This window comes from Myotis davidii, unplaced genomic scaffold (genome assembly GCF_000327345.1).
Source record: "Myotis davidii unplaced genomic scaffold, ASM32734v1 scaffold59, whole genome shotgun sequence".
NCBI classification, from domain to species: domain Eukaryota; kingdom Metazoa; phylum Chordata; class Mammalia; order Chiroptera; family Vespertilionidae; genus Myotis; species Myotis davidii.
The window spans coordinates 7207156-7222164 of NW_006293001.1; the positions used below are offsets into that span (position 1 = coordinate 7207156).

At 38.6% G+C, this 15009-nt stretch overlaps 1 pseudogene; it reads left to right on the forward strand.

The window, feature by feature from the left end:
• The first annotated feature begins 381 nt into the window (after positions 1 to 381).
• LOC102762363 lies at positions 382 to 816 on the forward strand (annotated as a pseudogene).
• The last annotated feature ends 14193 nt before the right edge of the window (positions 817 to 15009 follow it).

The window sequence follows — 15009 nt, forward strand, 5'->3', positions numbered from 1 at the left end:
GTGAATTCCTTCTTACAGTCAATAACCATTTATTGAGCAACTACTATATGCCAGCCACTCTAAACAAATTGTTATGTTGATTCTAAAGAAACATGACCAAAAAGGACACATTGAAGAAAACCTGTAAAGATATTTCACTTTCTTTCAGACACAACCTGAGAATGTATCATGTGCTCATTAGCGTGCTAGGCACTAAGAATGTAGAGCTCCTCATTCAAGAAGCTCACACTCTACTCCGCAGACCCAGGGGGCTTCAGCCAGGGCCAGTTCTTGTCTTGGTTCTAAGCAGACAGCAACTATCAGAGACCACAGGAGGAGGGAGGAGATGTTGGACACACTGGCCCTCTGCCACTATACTCTGCAACCTTCTCTCAGCTCAAAATGAACTACATGCCCAGTGCTGCCAGCCTCATTGGAAGATCAACAGTGAGTTGCTCATCTCCTTCAGATGAACTCTGGGGAAAGCACCTGGCCCTGCTTCGAAATGGAAGGATACTTACAGGCATTTTGAGAAGCATCGCTGAATTTGCTAATTTATGCTCTATCAGACTGTGGAGCGTATTCAGGCGGGCAAAAACTATGATGCTATCCCTAGAGGGATGTTGGTGGTCATAGGAGAAAATGTGGTTCTTCTGGGAGAAACAGACTTGGGAAAGGAGAGTGACACACCCCTCCGGCACATGTCCATTGAAGAAATCTTAGAGGAACAATGGGTAGAATAGCAGATGAACTAGAAGCTGAGAAGTTGCAAGTTTAGACTTTAAAGGTCGAGGTCTCTCCATTCCCAAGCAGACAGATACTCTTGATGACTATTAACTCTTTTGCTCAGGCATTATTGCTCTTGGGGAGCAGTGGCTGTCACTGGATGAAAGTGACATTCTGGTCACTTAAGACATTGGACTGGAGACTGGAGAATTTTGAAAAGTCATTTTTCTTTTGAACTTTTTTCACAAATTCAACATGAAATCATATGGCTCTTTTTTCCTTTTTTAAGAAATATATTTTTATTGATTTCAGAGAGGGAGAGGGAAAGAGAGAGAAATAGAAACATCAATGATGAGAGAGAATCATTGATTGGCTGCATTGATCGACTACCTTCTGCACACCTTCTACTGGAGATCGAGCCAGCAACCCAGGCATATGCCTTGACAGGAAATCAAACCATGACTTCCTGGTTCATAGGTCAACGCTCAACCACTGAGCCATATTGGCTGGGCTCTGTTTTTCCTTTTTAATAACAAAATCATTGTTTAAAGAAAGAGTGGGATGGACTCCTTTCACTCATCACTATGGAGCCAACAGCTACTCCTCTATATCGCTCTTCTCATCCTAAATTAGGGTTTACAGGGGACATTCTTCATTTGCTTGTGGATAAAATATGAATCTCAAAAAAAGTTCACATCCTTCAGCAGAAGTAGACTTAAAAATTCAATATATTATCATAAGTTCAATGAACATGTTAAAGGTACAGAGATCATAACATTAAAAAGGAAGGGGAGTAATCAATAATAGTGAGAGAGGTGGCAGTGTGCCAGTTAGGGTAGTTTCCCTGGAGTCTCTGAGAGTATCTCAGTTTTGAAAAGAGAAGGAGCATATTATGAACATAGAGTTTTCTGACTTTCCCTTCCACCTGGAGTCCAAGTTGGTTTTTTATTTTCTTTCCCTCCACTGCTGTCCTGGAAAGGTTTTGCCTTTGGCTGCTCAGTGATTTAATTATATAAATAAGAGAAGGAAGAAGGGGAATTCTTGAGTGAACCAGGACTCAGACTCAGTGGGGAAGTTTGTAGATAATTTAGAAGGAATATTGAGTAAGGGCTGCTGTTGTATGTGAGGAAAATAAACGCATGAGAAAGGTGGGGACTTTTAAAAGTATTTTTCTTCTCCCTGGCCAGTTTGCTCAGTGGATAGAGTATGGGCCTGTGGACTGAAGAGTCTGGGTTTGATTCAGGTCAAGAGCATGTACCTCGGTGGCAGGCTCTTCACGAGCCTGGCCCTGGACAGGGCGCATGCAGGAGGCAACCAATCAATGTGTTTCTCTCACATCGATATTTCTCTCTGTCTTCTCTCTTTCACTCTCTTTAAAAATCAGTGGAAAATATCCTCAGTTGAGGATTAGAAAAAAAAGTATTTCTCTTCTTAGAGTATGATTCACCTTTATGGATTCAAGAACATAACTATTGCAGAGTAATGTACAGTAATGGATCCTCAACCCATTATTTTAAGATCAGGGACTAAAACATATGAGAGAGAGAAAAGTAAGTAGATATTTATTGAGAAGACAAAGAGATATATACCTGTTGAGAAACTAAAGAGGACAGAGGTATAAACAAATGAAATACTGCAGGTTCTTGAGCTGACTCTAAAATATTTAGTACTGAATATTGTACAGAAGGAAAGGGAATGTATCAGAGATGTGAGTATATGAAGCTGTGTCCGTAGGGTATACCACTGGAATATGGGAACTTTCTAATCAATCAGTTGGTTCATATTTCAATAGCTATTTTGATGTACTGTTTGCATTAGATTTCCAAACTGGCCAGCTAATTGATTTGGTTTCTTATTGACACAATGTGATTACTCATTGCTTACATAATGCAGTTGCTGGTAGAGAAATGCTGACATGAAATTAGGCTAGATTGATCTGTCTAGAACATTTGTAATATCTTTTGGCATCGTCATCTGTCTTTCCCCTTGTCTTTCAACCTTTATTTATCTTATAGTTATAGTCTAGCAAAATTGTGTTGATATAAGCATCATTTCATATCTGCAAAACTGATTGTATTGTCTCTGGGTTGTGTTGTCACTGTTTTATGGCCAAAGGTAGATTTTGGGTGAAGTTAATCCAGTATAAGATTCAGGCCTCATAAAAGCTGGATCAACACTTGCAGGTATCTAAGATACAAATTATGTGGCACAAGTTGAAATAGCTATCAACAATACTTTAATCAGTTTTTGAAGCTACATTGTAGGTTCTTATTCTTACCATTTGAAAGACTCCTAAAATTTGATGTGATTTTGACGCAGATGTTAAGATGCGACTTACTCATTGGGTAGTTTGCTCTCCAAGAAGAGTACATAAATGTGATTCTAAAATTTTGAAATTGCATATATATATGAGCTTAAGCAACTGGAACGACTGGAATGACCAGAACGACTGGTCGCTATGACGCGCACTGACCACCAAGGGGGAAGGCGGCACTCAGCTGACTGACGGGCGCCAGACACAGGGCTCATGGCTGGCCTCTGCAGCCCGGAGACCACAGTGGAGTGGCAGCGAGCCTACCAAGTGGCGGCGGTGGCAGGTGCAGCAGGGCTGGGATAAGCAGGAGCGGCAGGAAGCGTTGGACTGCCGGTTTCGGCCCACTCCCCACAGGCCACACCGAGGGACCCCACCGGTGCATGAATCTGTGCACCGGGACTTTAGTTCAGATCTAATTACTGGATGATTGAAGATGTTCTCTCCTCATAACAAATAAATATATATGCTATGCATTGTAAATATCACATCAGGCTTTATATATCTCCTTACTAAACTACTGTATTATTTTGTAAGGGCTGCCATAGTAAAGTATCTCAAATCGATTAACTCAAACAACAGAAATGTATTACAGAGTATATCACAGTTCTGGGGACTAGAAGTCTGAGATGGAGGAGGCAGGGTTGGGTCCTTCTGAGTGCTGTGAAGGCGAATCTGTTCCATGCCTGCCTTCTAGCTTCTGGGGGTTTGCTGGCATCACTGTTGCTCCTTGGCTTCTGCCACATCACTGATCTCTGTCGTCCTCTTCACATGGCGTTCTCCTTGGGTGTGTGTCCAAATTTTCCTGTCTTACAAGGATACCCATCATATTGGATTAGGGGCCCACCCTACTGCTCTGTGCCCTCCTCTTATTACTTATATGAACAACCCTATTTTCCAAGAAAGGTCACATTCTGAGGTATTGGCAGTTAGGACTTCAACATATACATTTGGGGAACATAATTCCACTCATGGTATTAAATGGATGAGAAAGGACATTATGATATTAATGTAATTGCCTTGTGGACAGAGCTTAGAATTCAAGTTAGCAGCTCTAGGTATTTATCTTGAGAAAGCACAGCCAGAGTTAGGACAGCCAGAAGTATTGAACACTTTTTAGTGTCAGTGAACATAGTTATAAGTACTTGTTATTTTTATCTATGGAGTTTAGAAAATTTCTTATCTTGCCCACTGGTTGTGGCCTCAAGTCACATTTCAATTCTGGGGCCCGCAGCTTTACACGAAGAACTGAGGTTGACAGATACAAAACATGATGCTTTGTGTCCTATTAAACCCTGTGCCTTTTCCTTTAAGGGGAAAGTATTGTTGACAGTTTTGAGATCCTGTCAACTGTTTTAGGGTCTCAGTATCTTAATATAACATGCTATACAAAGATTCATTCCCCCATTTAAAAATATAGGTACCCTATTCAAAACAAAATCCCCTTATCTATTCCTTTCACTAAGATAAATTGGCTTCCTTAAATATTTAAGCGAACTTAAGCAATTTATTTCATCATCTACAATCCATATTTAATTTTAATTGATAAAATGAAATCATTTAATCATTAAAAAGAATGAAATTAAGAAAGAGGCAAAAAAGAGAAAAATGATAAATAAGGATGACCAATATGTTAAAAAAAAAAAAAAAAGGAAAGACTTTCTTCTGAACTTTCAGAAAGCGTTTCCTAAGTCAGTGTTGTAGTTCCGTAAATAATTCTGTCTGCAGAAGATACAAGGAGCAGATTGGCCAATTACTTGCAAACTGCTTGATCACATCCATCTTTCCATTAATTATTCAAGCTTTAGGAGTCATCAAAGCATCCTAATGCACAACTCAAAAGAAAGAGCAAAAGCTAAGACATTGGCAAGTGCTTGTTATGTTTAAGATTTCTCCTACTTATGAACATATGTGCTTTTCGATGTTGGGCTGATTTAAGCCTTGTAACGTGGGAAGGAGGTTGACAGTCTATTGGAGAAGGGGAAAGAAGAACATAAAGGTACTAAACTAAAAAGTCATGTCAGCAAGGAGAGCTAGAGGTGCCAGATGAAATGACATCCTTGGTGTTACATGACCTACTCTCAAGTTGTCCCTATTGTGCCCTCACTAGGCCCAGCCAAGAAGTGATTGACCATAGACAATAATAGTACTTGTGTCTTTAAGCAAAAACTAGCTGCAAGAACAGTGTGAGGATCATAACAAGAATGAAATGAGATGATTCGACAAGAAAAAGAGGAAGGATGATGCAGTGAGATATAAAATGTGGAATGAGTTCCGCAGAAACATTTTTACAAAGTCTGTGACATATTACTTTAGTTTTATCCCAATTGTAAGTTATCAGACCATTTTATGGGCACTATAATGTCAGTGGAAGTGCATGTCTAACAAAATAATAGAGTGAATTGCCAATTCTTGGATGACCATCACAGAGAAACAATTAGACCCATTTGTCAATGTATCCTCGTGTCTAATAGTTTTAAAAAATGGATGGCTATGGAAATGATTCAACATTTTAAGGCTATTTATCCTCATACACATTCCATCGAATTATCATTTTTTCTTCACTCATGCCTTTCCAGTAAGCTGATTGGAAAGCCAACAGTAAAACCACATTTTGTGTGAAGTAAAAAATACTAACAATGTGTGAATGGCATTTGTAAGGTCTATTTATTGTTTGAATCAATTGATATTTTGATATATTTTGGGTTTTATGTAAGTTGGCCCAGAACATTAAAATAGAATACTCTATACAGAATAGATCTTCAAAATAAGAAAATCTGCTAATAAAAATAGCTTTGAGGCCTGAGATAATAGCATTCATGCCATCATAAAGGATTCCTTTACAATAGATACAGTTAGCAAGCTCTTTAAAAGCATAGTTTTAGATATCGTTTATAAGATCTTATTTACCCAGAGGGCTTTGCTTCACCAATTTTAACTTCAACATTCATTGATCTTCTGTTTCTAATCCTTTAGCATCATGAGCGCCACTACTCTTCACCTTTTAACTCATTTAACAATTATTAAAACGGGTAAGGACAAAAAACTGAAGGGAAAAGAGGAAAACAAGAGGGTTTTTCCCTAAGAACTGTGGTTGACCCTTGAACAACAGGGGTTTGATCTGCGCCAGTCCACTTATACACGGTGTTTTTCCCCCAATAAATACCTCTCCTGTTTTTGATCCAAGATTGAGAGTATGCAGATACTAAGGGCCACCTGTATGCATTGATCTAATCAACAGATTTTGTTATCCACAGGGGGTTCTGGAATCAATTTCTCTGCAGATAGCAAGGGACAACTTAAGTTTTGGGGAAGTCAAAAGTTATGCACAGCCCAGACCAGTGTGACTCGTTTGGTTCCACATTTTCCTATGCACCGAGGGATTGCTAGTTCGATTCCTGGTTGGGGTATGTATCTGGGTTGCTGGCTCCATCCCTAGTAGGGGGCGTGCAGGAGGCAGCTGATCAATGTTTCTCTCTCCTCCTCCTTCATTACTCTCTAAATTCAATAAAAATATGTATTAAAATGTTTTAATGTTATACATGGATTATTGAGTGGAGGGTGCACCCTTAATCCCCCCACCTCACTTTGTTCAAGGGTCTATTGTGCTAGTTTGCTCTGTCTCTTCCTTCATTTGTTAACTAGAGGGCTGAACCAGGTGATGTACGAAGCCTTCCTCCTCAGGACTAAAATGCTGTGATGCTAGGTGAGACACTAAAATAAAAACTGCAGATGACAAATTAGAGCAAATGGTAGTGTGGACTTTCCAAAATTGCTTAAAATACTCAAAACCAACTTTTTAAAATTAAGATTCAGCATTGGCATGTTTCAGTTTGTGCACTCTTAAATCCTAGGTGTGCTACTTACCAGCCCTGGGACTTGGGCAGATCATTTAGCTCCTATAAACCAATTTCCTGCTCTGTTAAATAAGAATAACAATATTATTAAGTAAATATGTGAGCCTTAAATGAAGAGGTATAGCAACAGTGTAATACCAACTAAGTGATTAATAATGTTGGCCTTTATTATTCAGATAAACTTACTTTTTAATTATTGATTCAAAAATACCGATATGTATTTTATGTCAGTCATTGCACTAAATGCTGGGGATGCAGTAGTTGAAGAACAATCTTTTCTCCTCCCTGTTGGTTACCATTTGATTATTTAAATGTGGATTGTTATGTGTTAATGGGATAACAAATATTTTGTATAAATTAGCTTTTGTTTTTAAAATATGTGTGACTGAGAAGGAAAGGTAACGAGTCACAGATTCAAATGTGTAAAAAAGCAACTCACACTATCTACCACTAAGTATAAGTCAACTCTCTGGTTTTTAGTTGATTGGGAGCAGAAAATCTAATCTTGCCAGTTGAAGGTAAATTAGTCACCTATTGTCCAAAGCTCACTCACTTTTGGTTAGCTTCAGGATTTCCACCTCCACTTTTTCCCTACCCCCTGCCTTTTTCTTTCTGTTGAGTTTTCATGTGTTGTCCAAGAATCAGGTTGTCTGATCTGTGGTTGCATCTTTGTCATCTACAGTCTTGGTTGTCATTTTGTTACCAGAGAATCAAATTCCTGTCACTCGTGTGAGTGGGGTTGAGGTTCTTGTGGTATCTTCAGAAAAAGAATTTTCTAAGATTCACAGGGGAGAATGAGATGTGGGAGAGGATTTTAAGTTACATGCCTCGGGTTCCAAAGTCCCCTGCCTCTTAAGCCAGTCCTGGAAAAGGTGCAGCTAGGGTTCCAGCAGAGCCAAAAGCAGGTCCAGAGTCCATGTTGCAGCCAGGTGTAGCTCAGCATTCATGCTAATTTAAGTCCATTGGTCTAGTGCAGTTGTCTGCAAACTGCGGCTCACAAGCCACATGCGGCTCTTTGTCCCCTTGAGTGTGGCTCTTCCACAAAATACCGACTTCTGCGCATGGGCCATGAAGTTTCAATCGCACTGTACGTGCGCTCCCGCATGTGGTATTTTGTGGCAGAGCCACACTCAAGGGGACAAAGAGCCGCATGTGGCTTGCAAGCCTCAGTTTGCCAACCACTGGTCTAGTGTGAGGACTCCCACATTGCCGTGTGCCACGTGGGCGCAGGAAGTGCATCCTCCTGCTACAGAAGAGCCGGGAAACCAGTATGCCAGAGAGAGAGAAAGCAAAAACCAAGAGGATGCACTTGCTTCTTTGTTTAGAAATTTAAATATTCAGATGTCTCCGCCCCACCCCTTGCAGTGGCCACGCCCACCCTGCCCACTAATTTGTTCCCTGGCTTGGTAAGCACCTCCCCATGACACTTACTGGGCATGTGTTTAAACTGCTTTTGTCCAGTCCCTTTCCCCTAGCGATTAGCGGGGAACAGACTTGAGAGTGTTAGTGCAGCTTTTTGGCAAAGTTGTATAAATGGTATGCCTCTATTATTTAGCCTTCCCTTTCCTGCTTTCCTGTTAAATAATAACCAGGTTATTGTTAGGTTAGGTGGTTCAGGAGGCGGCGCAAGAATAGAGAGTCCAGTGAATCAGAAAAGAAAGGAAAGGAAAAGGTTTATTTCTGCGTCCCCGGGAGACCCACGTACCCCAAGGACAGGGCACGTGGATTCACGCCAACAGAGAGGGGGGGCGCTTTTTTTTTTTGCTGCCGTTGGGTGAGGGGCGGGGACATGAGCTGGCGTGGAGTCACGCCAACAGGGAGAGGGGCGCTTTTTTTATACTGCGGTTGGGTGAGGGGTGAGGGAATGAGCTGAGGAATTCTCTGCGGCAGGGGATGGGCGGGGGTATTCAGAAAGAAGTCAGTATCTGTGTGGGGGTATGTGGAATAAGGGAGAAGAAGCCTGTATCTGTGTCTGGCACGTTGATCTGTGAGAAATTCCAGGGGAAGTCCATTGTCTCATCACATGTCCGCATGTATCAGATCCTGGGCTCTCTCCGACCTAACAGTTATTACAATGGCATCATTTTTATTTCTGTCCTGTAGGCACTGATAAAATGGAATTTGCTCCTGAGGCCATAGAGTTCTGCCACTGCAGCCCTAGGTCCCTGTTTGGCTTTTACTGAATTTGTGCTTTGCTAAAATTTAGCACCGCCCTTCATCTAACCTCCCACCCCCTAGCTAGAGGAATTTACTATGCAAACTTTGTTCAGCTACAGGATCCCCTTGCACCAAATAGAGTAATCCTTTAGGCTCACTGGTTCTCAGCTCTCTTTTGTTCCTCAGCCATGGTCTTCAGAATTTGTTATTTCCTCTATACCTTATGAGAGCTGAAGAAAGCTTGGGTGTGACAGGAGTCTACCTCAGGCCTTCTCTTTATAGCAATCTACCTTTCTACCTACTGCAGCAGACAGTTGGGTGAAGGGTAACCAGCAAGGAACTTTTCAATTCCAGAGTAGATGTGAGGTTAGTCACCAGTGCAAGAGTTACTGAATATTTTGGGGAGTTTTTGTCACCCAACTCTCCTGAATTTCCATTCCAAAGTAGGTTCAGGGAATAGGGCCACCTATACTACCTATGCTCTTTTTGTTCTCCTTTCTCTATCTCTTTTGTAGTCCAAAAAGAATTTTTATTTTTATCACCTCTAGGTTTCCTAGGAAAACTCCTATAGCATCACACATTTTCCCCACCCTTTCTGAAGCCTAAACCCTTTACTCCAAATCCTCCAGGATTTGGCTCTTGATATTTAAATCCAAGCTCTTAGAATTTTTTCCCTATAAGCAGTTGGTACTTGCAATTCAAAGCCATCCTTTAAAGACTATTGTCTGCACTGTTGAGGTAGAAAGGTCAAATTAGTTGCTCAGAGGCCAAAAATGTGATTCTTTGTTCTCTCTGAATCAGTATCTCATACCCTAAGGCAAAGAGAAAATTTTCTTTGCTACTTAAATATAATAGTAGAAAAATAGAAAAAAATGGAAAGTGAAAAAAATAGCACTTAGAAAAATATCCCACTGAAGAAGGAAATCCACAGGGATAGGTGTACTGCGTATTTACCTATGTTTGCCTATCTCCATAAGTTAAAAGAAAAAACAAAACAGAAATCTGCCAATTATATGTCTTTGTATTCTAACTTAAAAAATGTTCTCTAATTAAAACAATGTTTCAAATGTTTTTGCTATAATAGAGCTATAGATGCTATTAGTGAATCTGTTTTAAAAACTCCTTTAACATACTCATGCTGTCTTGGCCAAACCCTCCTACTTATAACCCTCATTGATTCATTTATTGAATGCCTACTATAAGCCATGGTAAAATGCTGAGAATCCAGTTCTCAATCACCAAGTGAACATAAAAAATGCACACGTTTACATTCCGCAGAGTGTAGTGGTAGAGTTCCAGATGCATTTGGTATTTCCTTACCTCTGCCACTAGAGAGCACTCTGTTATATCCCCAAGAGTTAACTCATGCTAATACATACAATTTAAGGCTGAGTTCTATAAAAGGCTCTCTTAAATGAATAATATACAGAAAGAAATGTGTTTTTCAAATAATTAAAACACTTCCCACTTAATAGCTATCATTTCCCAAGATGCACCTGTTTTTTTAGAAGAGTAGAAAATGACTTCATCTGTTTAAACAATTCAAATTTAGCATTTTGGGTTTTCTTTCTTCTTGGATTTAAAATGGAACAACATAAAACCATTTCTCTTTGCAGTTCTGTGCTAATAAAATATTCTCATAATTGGATTCTAATATTACTAAACTCAAATTAATAATACATCAAAATCTGAAGAGCCAAATGCTATTTTGCAGCTACACAGGGGAACTTTCAAAGCTTCATTAGGACTAGGTTTTTTTCAAACACTGACATTTATTTTGAGCCTTCTTTATTCTTATAGAACATGAGCTGATGGGAAGGCAGTATGAATTAAAGATGATCATGAGATTGAAATAAATTAACCCTTTCAGGATACCAGGGATTTATCTCATATACTAAATTTCTACATATGCAAAATTTGAAATATACATTTTTTTTACAATTCTTCAGCCCACTGTTTTTGGAATTTATATAATATGTAGAGTCTTTTTAAGGGAAAAACTAAAAGTAGGAAAATATCTTTGCACCTTAGCATTAATTCATTTTAATTACAATTACTTAAAATTACAAATATATAAATAAAACCAGGCATAAATGCTTTGTACTTATACCTCTTACAAAATATAATTACAAATGAAATCTACAAATCTGAAAAACTCAATTTCACAGTGATGATTTTTAATGTAACAGGAGATAGATATTTTGTTTAAATAAAATATGTTTACCGTGTGAATATGGCTTTGTTTTGCTATACTCAGATTCTTAAATAATTTATGGCAATATAGTGCAGAGTGACAATTCTAATGTTTCGATGGTGGAAATCCCTTTGTGGAGTGTCATCATTAGGCTTTTTCTCTCTTTGTTCTTATTAATAATTTTTGGTGCCAAAATGATTGTAGCTATAAGCATGAACACTGAATTCATATGAGAGTATATGGTTATAAGACAGTGGTCTAGATTGAGGCAGGGGGTCCTGCGGGGGTGAGGCCGACGGAGTCCTAAGGAAGCATGCCCAACTCCAGAGATCAGTTCAAGATGCGGATCTGAGTTTATTGTTTAAGTACAGCGACATATATAACATTCCAAACCAATCAGAAGTTTACAACATCCTTAGGGCAACCAATGGTAGGAAAGATCAGGGTACTATGTTGGGGCTCTAGGGGGCTTACTCAGGCGGGTGCTGCCACTTCCCGGTGTGCCAAGGAAGCTTGTATAGGCGGAGTGCGCTCACGCCATTGCATCTGCCACTGCACTGAGATAAATCTCCTGAGCTCTTCCCACACTAGATGACTCAGAAATCACATAGGTTATTTTCTAAATTATTATGAGAAATCAAAACAAATATAAAATTACATTATTAAAGAATAGCTTATAAAAGGGCAAACTCAAGATCATTGTACAAATATGAAAAATATATCAAAAAATTCCTTTAACTTGTTTATTAATGAGGGCATTAATAAGATGTTATCAACTGGTTCAACAGGGAATTCAAAATACCACACATACATAGTTGAATAAGGAATGTTGAAATGAATCTACAAATGGATGCAAAATTGTTCTTTTCCTCCTATGGTTGGAATGGGGGGAAATCAATTTTCCCTCCACCAGAACAAATTTGCTTGTCTTTGGATTAATATCATTTTAACTGCTATCAGTTATCTGTAATTTACAGCTTTGTAAAATAGCTCAAATTGCCCTCTGAATAGTCACATAATCACAAAGGGTATGCTAGGTTATGTCTTCTTTCCATTAAAGATACTCATTTCATTTTAAAGTCTCACAAGTTGTCTTCCCAGTATATTTAAGAGGAATATACAGACGCCATAGAACCTATTCATGATCTCTGTGGAAACCTTGGAGATCTCCGCACCTCAGCTATCAGTCTTAAGAACTGGCCTCTAGAGACAAAGAGATGCCCGGAATGAGCCTTTAGTCTTAGAGGAATATGCAGCTCTTTCCTCATATAAAAGCTAAGCAACCTGTTCAGATGAGTTGGATGACTTCTAAGGGAATAAGAACTGTGACACCTGATTCCATATATTTTACACATGAAAATTTTGCCCAAGGGCAGAGACTTACAATAATAAGCCAAATCTTCTCTAAGGATGATTAAAGTTTTATGTTTTGTTTGTTTGTTTTTTTCCTGAGGAGGAGGGCGGTTACCACATACCAGGTATTGCACTAAGTATTTTACATCTATTATTTCATTAACTATCACAATAACACTATAGGAATATGTTTATGAGTGAGAAAAATTCTGCCTGAATTAGCCAAGTGATAACTATTAAATAAAAACAGGGAAAAACCAAGTGTGTAAGTCTTTAATGAATTTTGCAATAATCAGGACAGTGTGTATCTTAAGGACTGATTTAGATGACACATGTCCTAAAGTTAGATACTTAGATATACACTGAGTGGCCAGATTATTATGACTACCTGACATTTGTAGGCAAATTAGCTATAATTTCGTACTGAAGTTGCTAGAGGGCCAGATCATTACAAACGTCTGAATAGCACAACATACCTAAGTATCCTTGCTGATCAAGTTCATCCTATCATGTTCATGGTGTATCCCAATGGAGATGGCTTCTTCCAATAAGACAATGCGCCATGCCACGGTGCTCGTATTGTGCAGGAGTGGTTTCAAGAACATGAGGGAGACTTTACCTTGCTTAGGTGGCCCCCACAATCACCAGATCTCAATCCAATTGAGCATTTGTGGGACGAAGTTAAAAGCCATCAGGCAGCTGGTTCCACAACCATCCAATCTCACAGAACTGGACAGTGCTATTCATCAGGCATGGTGTCAGATTCCTTGCATCACCTTTCAACATCTTGTGGAGTCAATGCCAAGATGAATCGCCGCAGTATTGAAGGCCAAAAGTGGCCCAACGAAGTACTGATGGGATGGCCATAATAATCTGGCCACTCAGTGTATATGAAGCACATCCTAGTTCTTCACACCTCATCAGGAAAATTGAGTCTACAACCTGCATTTACATTTGTCATAGTACTTGCCAAATGCTATTGAATTATCTTATGTCTCCTTAACTTCATTGGCAAGGCTATGAGTTACTGTAGACTCAGAAAGGGCAATGTTTTTTGTACATGTCCCTTGTGCAGCGACTGGCCCACACTAAGAGCTGCTAAATGTATACTTTTGAACTAATCTAAAGTATGCATATGTGGTAAAGCTAATTCCTAAAACTGGACATTTGGAAAAATTCAAACCTAAAGCAATAGTTGAAAAAATTTTTATTTCCTCTTTCAAAATGTTTCAGTGCTATTAGATAGATTTTAGTGTTCAATAAATTTATTAAATTCGGAGCTGCTTAAAATTTGTTCTAAGGACACGTGGGAAAGGCTTGTCTTATCAGTGGATACAGGCCTGCAGATGGAATGTGACATCTTTGAGAGTCAGTAGGGAAGAAGGCTGTGACAATGTAAAAACCATTAGAAATCATCTAGAATTTTGCACCACAATTATGTATCCAGTGGGTTGTCAGAAAGAAGTCGTAAGTGCCAGTACTTATAAAGTTCTTCAAATCTCACATTTTTCCTTAAAGTATTTCTTAAAATACCAGTGAGTATCAAAGAATGACTCTGTAAGGAACTGGAAACACAGATAGCTGATTTTCACATTGGCAGGAAGAAAAAACAGAAACCAGAAGTAAAGTGAGATTGAGAGAATAAAAATTGGAAAAGTAGAAGGAAAAATTACACTGAAATGCTAGGAAAATGTTTCATTGTGTTAAGTATTCTAATTATTAACTATTTGGTTGGAGAATAAAAATAAAATATGGCATTTTAAAAGAATGTATTACTTGGTCAAGATAGATAGATAGATAGATAGATAGATAGATAGATATCTTACATATAGAATATGTTAAACCTATGTAAACAGGAACCATAATTCCTAATCAGCAATAGAGGATTTCTTTTGAATTTATCACTGACCAGAGTAAGAAAGTAATTAAAATGCCATTCTACAATTTGGATTGAAATCTGACAATATTTTCCGTGGTCATATGGAATGGTTATCTAGAGTTCCAGGTACTTTAGAGTTTTAGTGGCCTGTTTCTGTCATGCCTGTGGAATACAACCCAAACCCTAAATCGTCTGGCCAGAGACTAGAAAAGATAGCAGAGATCAATAAAAGGTGATGTTGTGGGTGTTGGTTTGATTAAATACAAACCATTCATTTACCCTCTATGGCTGTTGTGTAAAGTATGCTTCTCATTCCAAACCTAATTTTTGAACTACTCACTGTTTCTAGCTTATTTCCTCTTAGAGCAATCTTTTAAAAAATGTGTTAGTTTCTTCCTAGAGAGTTTCACAAAATATAATAAAAATGATTCTTGTTTTTTTTGCTTTTTACATACTTTCTTTTATTTTTTAAATCTTATAATGAATGGCTCCTCCCATTTTGGAAAGAATCAGTTAGAAAACCAAGGAACATGGTATTTTTTGATACCAGCTA